Source organism: Phoca vitulina, unplaced genomic scaffold (genome assembly GCF_004348235.1).
Source record: "Phoca vitulina isolate PV1807 unplaced genomic scaffold, GSC_HSeal_1.0 scaffold10, whole genome shotgun sequence".
Lineage (NCBI taxonomy): Eukaryota > Metazoa > Chordata > Mammalia > Carnivora > Phocidae > Phoca > Phoca vitulina.
The window spans coordinates 12339355-12351878 of record NW_022589713.1 but is presented as its reverse complement, the minus strand read 5'-3'; the positions used below and the strand labels follow the sequence as shown (position 1 = coordinate 12351878).

The 12524-nt window shown below is 35.2% G+C and overlaps 1 long non-coding RNA gene across 2 annotated transcripts in view; it reads right to left on the bottom strand.

Annotated features, from left to right (window-relative positions):
• LOC116634957 overlaps nt 1-12524 on the bottom strand; it is a 286784-nt gene that overhangs the window by 17261 nt on the left and 256999 nt on the right. Inside the window, exons 1-3 of one of the 2 annotated variants that reach the window (XR_004300086.1) lie at nt 10092-10130; nt 510-597; nt 96-200 (exon numbers count right to left, since the gene is read on the bottom strand). This is a non-coding gene — a long non-coding RNA (uncharacterized LOC116634957). Of the gene's footprint in view, nt 1-95; nt 201-509; nt 598-10091; nt 10131-12524 lie in introns of those variants that run through there. The other variant, XR_004300085.1, reaches the window with a different exon arrangement.

The following is a 12524-nucleotide window of genomic DNA, read 5'->3' as shown; positions in this document are numbered from 1 at the left end:
TGCAGTACTTATTAGCTGCGAAACATTGAAAGGCTGCTTATAACCTCTCTAAAACTCATTGTTCTGGTCTCTAAAATGACAGTAAAAATACTCACCACATGTGGAGGTTTGTGAGAGGTACATAAAGTGAACCAGTCCAACACCAGTGGATTACACTTTAGTGCATAGCTGAAACTCAACAATTACACTAGGCTTCCTCTCTGAAAAGAAAAAAAATAACTCCATAAAAATATGTGCTTTTTACCTTTCAGTGCTGGGTGTTATTTCCATTTTTAGAATTCTTTGTATCAAATATTTCACATAAGCCTAAGAAATATAGTCCCAGGGAAACTGCATTTTCTATCTCTTGAAGGGGAGATGAGAATCAGGAGATATTTTCCATTGCTGATCACAAATCAGTCAGCATCTCTTTATCAAACACCCAAAAATCACAATATAAATGTTATAAAATTCCTGGGGAAAATGTTTTGTTTTCTTTTGTTTTTTACTCAATTGTAATGTATTCTTACCCATCACCTGAGTTGGCGGATACTTTCTGTGATCTGATGAACTAAGAAGTGTTATTCTTTTCCCATTCTTCCATTTATTCTTTAGCATCTGGGGAGGAAAAGAAGATACAATGAAATACCCAAGTTGTGTCTTTCCCTGCAGTTGAGAACATCTGGGCCCTGAGAGATGATTAGTACCTCCAGCAGGCTCCACACCACAATTCAGAGACTCCTTTGAACCTGAACTGGGTACTGATAGTGCTATTTATTCTGTATCTGAGTTGACAGTTGATGGCTAGTATTTTCTCTGTGGAAAAACACATCCTTAAGGAATCACACTTCATATGCTTAACAGTGAATTGTGGTAGAGCCACAATAAAGACCCATCTTATTCTTAAAATTTCAGCAACAAAAGTAGATGAAAGATATGATGTCATAAAGTATATATTATAATATTTGTTACAATGATAGAAGGTGAACTACATGTTATTGTAAAAGAAAATCCAATTGACTGCCTGCTACCTTCAATTCTGATTTGACAAATGCTCAATCTTATGCTGTATTTTAACTCTCTTCATTTATCTTTTAGAACATGTACTGTAATGTCTCCTTAAGGCAAATAAAACAATCTTTCCATTTAATTTACTAAACATGCTCATGTATATTTGAGTTTAGTAGGTGCAAATATATGAAAATCTAGTTCTGTTGTTAAAGATCTCTTTGACAGTGTGAAATCAATCCTGACTTTATTGTTTAGGTTTGCGTCATTGTTTGTGTGACAAGAAGTATGCATATCAAAACTATTTCTATTTTCCACACATGTATATCATATAATTTAGTGGCCCATATAAAATTTAATTAAACAGGGGCACCTGGGTGGCTCAGTTGGTTAAAGGTTTCAGGTCATGATCTCATGGGTCATGAGACAGAGCCATGCATCAGGCTCCACACTCAGCAGGGTGTCTGCTTGAGATTCTCTCTCTCCTTTTTTTTTTTTAAAGATTTGATTTATTTATTTGACAGAGAGAGACACAGCGAGAGAGGGAACACAAGCAGGGGGAGTGGGAGAGGGAGAAGCAGGCTTCCTGCGGAGCAGGGAGCCCGATCTGGGACTCGATCCCAGGACCCTGGGATCATGACCTGAGCCGAAGGCAGACGCTTAACCGACTGAGCCACCCAGGCACCCCATCTCTCTCTCCTTTTCCCTCTGTCCCTCCCCCCACTCACTCGCTCTCTAAAATAAATAAATCTTTAAAAAAATTTAAACAATTTCATCCAATCAAAGTATTTAATTATTGAGCTTAAATAGTTTCTTTCTTTTTAAGGATTTTATTTATTTATGTCAGAGAGAGAGAGAGAGAGCACTGTCGGGGAAGTGGCAGGCAGAGCAGACAGAGGGAGAAGCAGGCTGCCTGCTGAGCAGGGAGCCCAATGCAGGACTCGATCCCAGGACCCTGAGATCATGACCTGAGCTGAAGGCAGACGCTTAACCGACCTAGCCACCCAGGCAACCCAAGCTTAAATAGTTTCATTGGATGTGAAAATAAAAGTTTTCTATAGGTTTTATTTTACAACCTACATATGAAACCAAGAGAAATATCACAATATTATAAAAATATTAGTTCTGTGCATTCATTCACTTCTTGACAATTATTCTGGAAAAATGCAAAATATTATGTGAAGGAATATTTTGGAAACTAAACCTCAGTTTTAAAATAATCACAAAGATTTCCAGGTAAACCTGTCATATGAAATATATTTGTTAATCACCACTCTGTTCAAAAACTCCAACAATAAATGAACAAAAAGACAATAAATGAACAAAAGGTATATAGTCTAGAACACATAGGGAACAGAAGGACAAGAACATAGGTGAAATATATCAACAATATTTTAGGCAGATACAAAGCATGTGGATGCATGCTGACTTTCATAGCACAGAAAGTTGAAACCTAGATGCCAGGGGAGGGGAAAGCTCATAAAATCCAAATCAACGTACAGCAAAATACTCCAGAAGAGATTAGGAACTGAAGGTAATGGGTGACTCTGATAGAGTTGCCACATAAAATAGAAGACACTCAGATTTGAAAATTAAATAACATATTTTTGGCACAGATATGTCTGAAACATTTCATGGGACATACTTATTGTAAAAAAAAATTTCACTGTTTCTCTGAAATTCAAATGTAACTAAGCATCCTCTAATTTTATACACTAAATCTTTCACCTGCTTTGAGAATGGTGTGACAAGTGGTGCTTAAATCTGTATATGAAGAGTTGAAGGTGGGTACAGGAAGCACTGTAATCTCTAGATCTCATCTCTCACCCCACCCATAGAAGAGAACACCCTTCTTACAGCCCAGCAGGTAGTGGAGCTTTTCTCCCTAGAGAAACTGAACCAGAGACTGGATTTAGTGACAGTTACTCTCTAGGGCAAATCAGGTGAGTCGCCATTCTGAAAACACCGGGATTAAGTGAAAGTCTAGATAAGGAAGAGGATGAGATCCTCTAGTATCTTTTCCCCACTCAGGTAACAGATTCTAGAAGGCAGAATCCTCACCTTCATCAGGCCAGAGATTAGAAAACGCTTTTAGGAACAGGACCAAGAGAAAAGGTCCATAGATATTAATGTTCGAAGGTCATCAAACCAAATGGTCCAGCTCTCCCCCTGTGACCTCTCCACTGTAAAACTGAGATGTCAGCTAGATCACCCCATGCTCACAGGAATTTTTTTTTATTTGTCAAAGAGTGTGCAAGCACAAGCAGGGGGGGCAGCAGGCAGAGGGAGAAGCAGACTCCCCGCTGAGCAGGGAGCCCAATATGGGACTCGATCCCAGGACCCTGGGATCATGACCTGAGCTGACATGACCTGAGCGTCTTCTCAACTGACTGAGCCATCCAGGAATCCCTCACAGGAATTCTTATTAGACTTTTAGTATCTCCTTTTTAAGTAAGAAAGACTGCCAAATATTCATCCATCCATTCATTTATTTATTCAACAAATATTTGTTGACCAACTGCTGTTCTAAAAATCAAGACAACTCAGTAAACAAAACTTCTTAACCTGAGAAGAAACTAAAACAAATGAAAAAAGAATAAACAATAAGAAAAATCTACAGTTAATATACTCAAAGAAGTAAGAAGATATTTTGTCCTTTACACTTGACCAGTTTATTATTAAAAATGTAAAAAGGAACATTTAGATAATAACAAAAAGCTTTTGGAAATTAAAAAACAAATTACAGGCTCAGAAACCATTAGACAGATGAGAAAGTTCAGAAAATATTACATATAGAAGAATAAAAATCAGACAGAATAACAGAGAGATGATAGAAAAGTTACTTAATACAGTTAGTCTAACCAACATGAGTTACAGGAAGGGGAAAAAAAGAAGAAAAATGGAGCTGAACAAATTATTTTAAAATTACATAAAAATATAATTGCATAACTAAAGAATATGAGTTTTCACGTTGAAAGGTGTGCAAAATGCTCAGCACAATAAAAGACACACACAAAGGCACATCATTTGTGAAACTGCAAACCAATAAAGATAAAAAGAATATGCTGAAAGCTTCCACAGTGAGGGAAGAAAGTTCACGTCCTCCTGTGAAGGACCAGAATGAAAATGACATCGGACTTCTCAATAGCAGCACAAGAAGCTAGAAGAGCAATGAGTAGTGCCTTAAAAATTCTAAGGCAACTTGCAACTGGAAATCTAAATCCAGACAATCTACCAATCAAATGTGAAGGTAAAATGAGCATGTTTTCAGATTTGCAAGATCTCAAAAGCCAATCTCCAGTGCATCTTTTCTTAGCAATACATTTAAGAGAATTTATCTCTTCAGCAGTAACAGATGATAGGTAATGTACGTAAGAAAAAAATAGCACTATAAGCCTATTATTTGGTAATTGCTATGTTTACATCAGAACAGATAAAGCATTGAAAGTGTTTTCCTCTGGAGCTTGGAAAGTGAGTGTGTTATGGGTAGTGCGAGGGAATTGTGTTTTTTGTTTGGGCCTTTGACTATTCTACCTTTTCAAAATTATGTGCAGACAATATCTATCAAAATAAAATGAAACAAAATAAATTCTACAGAGGACTACATGATCCAATTACCCCTCTTACCAGAGTAAGAAACTCTAGTAAATATTATATAAATTGGAGCCATAGAGTTCCAATCATCTTTTGGAATTGATTTGTGTGGTTTAGATAAAACATTTGTTAACTGTGACTTTAATTACTTGAGCAAAATAATGCTCACAAAATAATGTAAGAAACATCCGAAAGATTCATATTCTCTGTAAGGCACAAAGTCAATGAAATATATTTCCTAAAAGTATACAATTTGCCACACTTCTTAAATCCCATCCATAGTCATTTAGGAACATGAATGCATGTTTACTTCATGCTCTTCACAGATTTAAGTTTTTTGGTTCCAAACATTACACTCCTTGGTGATAAAATGTTGTCACTTAATCACAGGCTTAATGATTAAAGTGGAGATGACTTCTAGGGCAACAAGGAAAAGGTAATTATTAATAGGACTACTGAAGAAATCAGGCAGAAAATTGCTCAGTCTTGTTTAAAAAGAAGAGCCAGATAAAGGTGGTAACAAAGGACTGAGCCATTTTATACTGCCTTAGTTACCCTAAAGTGGTAATTATTTAGAAAGACACATCAATCTAGAGCAGACTCTCATTGACATGAGCAACAGATGGCTTATTTCTTTCTTTTCAAAAATTGTCACTTGATTTATCCATAGAATGACAGGTCATGTTTAGAATGAGCCTTCCATTTGTACCAAATATTTCTGGTATATGTTAGAAACAATGGTACCCAATAAAATAGGTCTTTGGCTAGCTTCTTCAGTGAAGCTTTGGCCAGAGTCCTCATCCCTTCTCTATCTGGTCCACACGTGTTTCGTGGACCTTGTGGATAATATGGTAACAGTGTATATGCTCCTCTAGAACACTGGGGAAATTTTCTAAAAGCTGATACCATACCATATTTCTTACCACACAAGAGAGCTAGGGTAATAACGTGTGGTAAAACAGCCCTTTGACTGCAGGGTATCTATATCCAATCCAGAAAGGATAAAAAAATAGGGTTTTCTGATGCTCCACAGGAGTTAAACAAGAGGGCAACTTGGACGGTTGGTAGTGGTGGGGAGTGGAAAACACATGAAAGAATAAGAATGATGTTAGTCTTCTTTACATGGTGTTAATTTTTTGATCATATTTTAAAAAAAATAATAAATTGCGACTGCTATGCAAACATTTAGCATCTATCAAAAAATTTTTGTTACCCTGGAAATTATTCCTAGAATTTTTTTACTCAATCATTCAAATATGTTCACTGAGAAGTATTCTTTCAAAAATACTTATTGAGCTTTCACGATGTACCAGGCATTTTTATAAGCGGTAGGAACAAAACTGTGTACTAAGAGACAATATTTTCTGCTCCAGTGAAGCTTACATTCCAATAGGGGTACATGGAGGCTGACAATAAGTCAAATAAATAAGTGCAATACATATTATGCAAGATGAAGAGAAGTGTAAGAACAAGATCAGAAAGAACAAAATGTGTTAATATTTTTAGAGAAAAAAAATTCATAGTTGAAAGGAAAAATCCAGTCATCAGAATGAACATCTACATCTAACATTCTGTATTTTTTGCTATTGATTCCTACTACACACACACACAAATTCACAAAAATTTTATATTTCATTATATAGAGGTCATTTAATAGAGTATAATTATGTTATGAAAATATGAAACAATAAATTTGCCTGCTTAGAAACACAAGCCTTGATGAGTTTTAAATACTTACTTAGTCTAATTGCTTTAAAATATTTAATATGGTCCTTCCATATAGATTTTCAGAATTGGAAAGTAGCTGCTGCTTTATCTTGCATAATGAAAATATTGTAAAATTACTTTTCAAGATAAATAAAGTCCTACATTGACTTCTAATTTATAAGTTCATCAGAGCCTTAAAATCAATTATTAATTCAATCTTTATTGTTATCTTGAGACACATACAGACAAGCCCTCATTAGGAAACGGGTGCATGCCCTCCCACACACACACGCACACACACACACACACACAGCTGCAAGCAGATTATTGAGAATACAATCTTTCTGGTACAGAAGACATGTTTATAGCGAACTAAGGGGTGTTTAAGGGCAATAATAGGTGTTTCTGGAACTCTGGTGGACAACACAGTGAGTGACTGCAGTAAATGTAGACTTAGCATTCAATGAAGGTTTGATGATGAATGGATATTAATGAATTCAGATCCATGTTCTTGACTGAAAACTAAAGTGACCTTTTCACCACGTGCCTGAATAAAAAGATGTTTAATTACAACTGTTACTTCCATAGCTTTTAGACTCAAAATACAATAACCAGATCAATTTATCACCACACCACTTTTCATGATCCAGCGTGATTTGTTCAGGATTGAGAACTAATGGCTTCTTCCAGCATAGACCTTCAGATTCAAAAATAATCTATTTACAGGCGTCAGGCTGACATGCAATTTCAGTTCCTATAGAAACACATTAGAGAAAATGGGTGTTTTTAAAGAATTATTTTCCCTGACATGTGTTGCAGTGTGATATTTACCCTGCTGTCTGTGCTCATTATGGATTGCATTGATTATACAGCAGGAGTGTCAACGTAATGGAGTGCTTTATTCTTCCACAGGACTGGAGCACAAACAAGGGAGTCGAGCTTACCTCAGTGTGTCCTTATTGCTTGAGAAAAATTTTCACAAACGAAATCCAATCAACTTTCCTGCCCGTGATTTAACCACATACACCCACAACACAAACAAAGGTCACTAACAGGGACTTTTATTAATTAACTGTGGAAATCGAAAGTTAAGAGAATGATATATTTCTGTCAAGCAATGGACTGGAAGAAGGAAAACCCTATTGTGCAAAATCAGGAAATCCAAAGATATACTGGTGTATTCAGGCCCTAAATCTCCTGTATAATATTTAAAGACTTTCTTAAATAAGTGTGAATGGCAAAACAAGAAGACTTTCACAATTTTATATAGAAACACTTTTATGATCTTCAGTAGGAATATTTTTTTAAGAGAAGATATAAATATGACCCTATGGGAAAAATTTTGTATATTTGACTATGTTTATTACATCAAAAGATGTCATTCGGACATAGAAAATGTAAGCCACAGAGTGGGAGTAGATATTAGATATTAGCCTCACATACAAGAGACAGAGTTTATATTTAGTTTATATGCCAACTGACAAGAAAATTAGGAAAATGACGTATCAATTGTCATAAAACCAGATAGAAAAGATAGCCAAGTGGCCAATAAGTATAAGGCCATACAGTATATATTACAGCAGCAATACTGTACCCTTATGACCCAAGGAATGGCTAAGAGGAAAAAGACTGACAAGATGAGGCATGGCAAGGATTTAGACCAAGGGAAGGTTTTATATATTTTTGGAAGCAGAGAAAATTGATACATTCACTTTGTAAAACGTCTGGCATCATCTACTAAAGATGAACAGGCATAACGGCTCCCACTCAGCAACCCCAAACCTAGGTACATAGTCAACAAAAATGTGTGTGTGAACGTACAAAGAGACATTTACAAGAATAATCATAGTTCTGGGCGCCTGGGTGGCTCAGTTGGTTAAGCAACTGCCTTCGGCTCAGGTCATGATCCTGGAGTCCCGGGATCGAGTCCCGCATCGGGCTCCCTGCTCGGCAGGGAGTCTGCTTCTCCCTCTGACCCTCCTCCCTCTCATGCTCTCTGTCTCTCATTCTCTCTCTCTCAAATAAATAAATAAAAAATCTTTAAAAAAAAAAAAAGAATAATCATAGTTCTTTTATTTTTAATAGTCAAAATGGAGAACTATTAAAATATCCATCAACAGTAGAAATGGAGGGGCGCCTGGGTGGCTCAGTCGATTAAGTGTCTGCCTTCAGCTCAGGTCATGATCCCAGGGTCCTGGGATCCAGCACCACATCAGGCTCCCTGCTCAGTGGAAAGTCTGCTTCTCCCTCTGCCTCTGTCCTTCCCCCACCCCTGCTCGTGCTTGCTCTCTGTCTCTCTCAAATAAATAAATAAAATTCTAAGAAAAAAAACAGTAGAAATGGAAAAAAGTAATGTATACATACAGTAAAATTATGCATAAAAATAAAAATAAACTATAGCATTACATAACATGGATGAATCCTACAAGCACAATGATTATGAAAGAAGCTCAAATACAAAAGATTACACACCATATAACCCCAGTTTGTTGAGTTCCATCCAAAACATAACAAGTTAAACATTAGGTTTTGTGATGCATATCCCAACAATGGAATAGTAAAAATATGAAGAAAAGTAGAAAAAAATGAATTGCCATGGCAGTCAGGTTAGTTGTTATTCTTGGGTAGTAGGGAGGGAGTTGTGGCAGATAATTTCTGGAAGACTGACGATTTCTCTTTCTTGATCTGATTGTTGGTTATCTGAGTCTTCTACTTTATAATGATTTGTTAAACTTTACAACTGTTTCATGGATTTCTCCGTTTATGTGTTATTTCACAACAAAAAGATTAAAACAGACAAATGTCTAACGCATATATGTTAAGACTTCAACTTCATTAGTCATCATAACAATACTAAATTGGTAAAGCATCAACTTTGTATTTAATTTATTAAAAGTTAAATTAATCATAATACTGGAAATTGTGTGATGCTGTCAGTATTACCAAATACTGTTAACAAATATGCTGATCAAAAAAAGTCTGGAAAATGATTTGACAATCTGTAGTAAGTCCTTTTATATATTAGGCCCAATTACATTCTAGAAATCTCAAGGAATTAATCTAAAATGAGAAAAAAATGTATATAAAATAGATTAATCATTGTACAATTTATAGAAGCAGCATTAGAAACTAAAGGGTCAACAATGGAGAGTATGTGAATTCATCAAATTGACGATTAGATTTTTAACTATATTTTTGACTATTATATATAGAAAACTGCCATATATCACACAACATTGAATATGCAGAAAATAATTTTCTTAGAAACATGAAATATGCCTTCTATGGTCTCAGTGTTCGGTCCTTCCAAAATTCACATGTTGGAATCCTAAAGCCCAATGTGATGATGTTAGGAGGTGAGGCCTTTGGGATTTCTTTAGATCATGAGGTGGATCTTTCATTAATGGGGTTAGTGTTCTTATAAGAGAGGTCTTACAGAGGTTTCTCAGCCCTTCCCATATGTGAGGTTGCAGGGAGAAGTTTATGACCCAGAAGAAGGCCCTCACCCAACCATGTGGGCACTCATGTCTATATAGACTTCAGCCTCCAGAACCATGAGAAATAAGTTTGTGTTGTTTATGAGCTACCCAATCTGAGGTATTTTTTTTTATAGCATCCCAAGCAGACTAAGACAATGCCAAAATCTTTACTTAGGCATATTCTGGGAAGTGTAAATATGGACTGTTTTTCTTTATCAAGTTTTTTGCTCCTCCATATTTTATGCACTAAGTATATTTTATTCTCATAATCTGAAATAATGAACAAAACATACAAATGCAATTCATCTGACAATTTTATTTTACCTTTTATTTCTTTGTTTCCAATCCGAACGTATTTTTTCTTCCTTTCAAAAGCTGATTGCAATGGCTAGAACCTCCAGTACAGAGTTGAATAGAAGTGGCAAAAGTAGACATCCTTGACTTCTTTCCCATCTAAAGAGAAAGCATTCAGGCTTTCATCATTAAGTAAATTTGATGTAGGTTTTTCATAGTCCTTTGTCAGGCTTAGAAATTTTCCTTCTGTCCTAAGTTTATTATGAGGTTTTTATCATAAATGCATGTTGGATTTTATCAAATGTTTTCTCTATATTTAAAAGATCATGTGATATTTGTCCTTTATTCCATTAATTTGGTATATTTCATTAATTAAATTTCAAATGTTAAGCAAATTTAAATTCCTAGGATAAATCCCACTTGGTCATGATATATAATCCCAGTTATATGTTGCTGGATTTAGTATGCTAATATTTTGTTAATGATTTTGTCATCAATATTAATAAGGGATTTTGATCTGTTTTTGCTTTTCTTATGAGAGATTCATCTGGCTTTGGTGTCAAGGTAGTACTGGTTTTATAGAATGAATTTTGAAGTATCCCTTCCTTCTTTATTTTCTGGAAAAATATGTAGTATTTGAAAGGAAAATTCTCAAAACTACTATGCAGCAGCTGTGGAAACAAAGAGTATGAGACCAATCACTCAAGCTAAAGATTTATCAGAACTTATACTTAAGTAACCCCTGAACGAGGTTGGGACAAACCCTCTTGGAATGGTAGGCACTGGGTCAGGGGAGGAAGCTCAGCCAAAAAACATTAAACCTTACTAGAAAACAGAAGAAAAAAAAAATTGGCTGCTATGATTTTCAACAAATTCCAGCCCAACTTCTCCACGGTTATTAAACAGTATGAAGACATCTCGGCCAAATGCCAGAGGTGTTTTACTTAAGTGGTTTAAATTACTCAACATAAAACTAATACATATTTTCAGACATGTGTTTGGTCAAATCACATGTATAGCAGAGCATGATTTTAGTAGAAAGTGCTCACTGGTTCAAACAATCAATTGCCACAAGTCCTAAGCTAGGTTATTATATTATAACACTGAAAATATTTATGATTTGATCTGAAAATATTTTCTTAACTCAAGTTGACTTTTCTAAAAGTAGTTTTAGAGAGAAGATATGACTGAGTTTTGCCCAGTATCAACAACTGAAAATTAAAAACATTTTAATGAATATCAATCTCTTTCATTAGAGAGATAGGTATATAGATAGATAATCAGGAAAAGTAGACTGAAGCAAATATTTTGGATATGTTCTTACAATAAAAATTATATTAATATTATTTCATTTCCACCCCCCCATTTCATTAGCTTCTTCATTAGAAAATCAGGAACATTGGTGATTGGTAGAAAATCTATTTTTTGGTTTTTATTGCTTTCCTTACACCAAATGAATTAATTTGAGATATAAAGTGAATTAGCAGGATTAGAATGTTATTTATATCCAATTTTAAGCTATACTTTCATATAATTTACTTCCCAGCATAGGTTGATAATATGGTCTAAGTAGTCAGAACATAGAGCACAAAATAATTACATCAAATTCTTTACTCTATTTTCGGGAGATCCTGTACTCCACACTAAACATTTCTCCTCTAGAGGGAAAAAGCTTTTTCTCTAAGTAGACATAATCAAATCCTGGAGCAGCATCATTTTATCTTTCTATTGTTACCAGAAAAATTAGGTGAGAACTGTAGCTCTCCATTCCTGATGTTTTACACAGTATTTACCACATTTTACCTAGCTTGGAAAAAAGAAATTTGACTCATGAATAGGTTTCCCATACACTTACTTATTTTTTAAAAGATTTTATTTGTTTATTTGAGATAGAGAGTGAGCGAGCGAGAGAGCGAGAACAGGCTCCCCGCTAAGCCGGGAGCCTGATGTGGGACTCAATCCCAGGACTCCGGGATCATGACCTGAACCGAAGGCAGATGCTTAACCGACTGAGCCACCCAGGTGCCCCTCCCATGCAGTTACTTTTGAGCTCAACCTATCTTCAGAGTGGTCATATATTATCAATATATCACAGTTACCTAAACATTTTCATAGAAATTTTCTATGCTAAAATGACAGATAGATTTAGTCTCAGTATTAGACAATGCCTCTTTTTTTCTTCTTCTTCTTTTTTTTTTTTTGACAACGCCTCTTTTCAAAATCTACTTTTAGGAATACATGTTTGAAAGTTAAATGTTAATACACACACACACTTGCCCACATAAACACTATTATATGTACATACACACTATATATATATGTGTGTGTGTATATATATATATATATATATATACACACTATTTACATATACATAAGCATGCTATTTACATATATGCATTCAGATAAAACTATTTTTCGTTTTGCTACTGTAAATAACCTCCTAAGGCACATTAGGTATCTGCT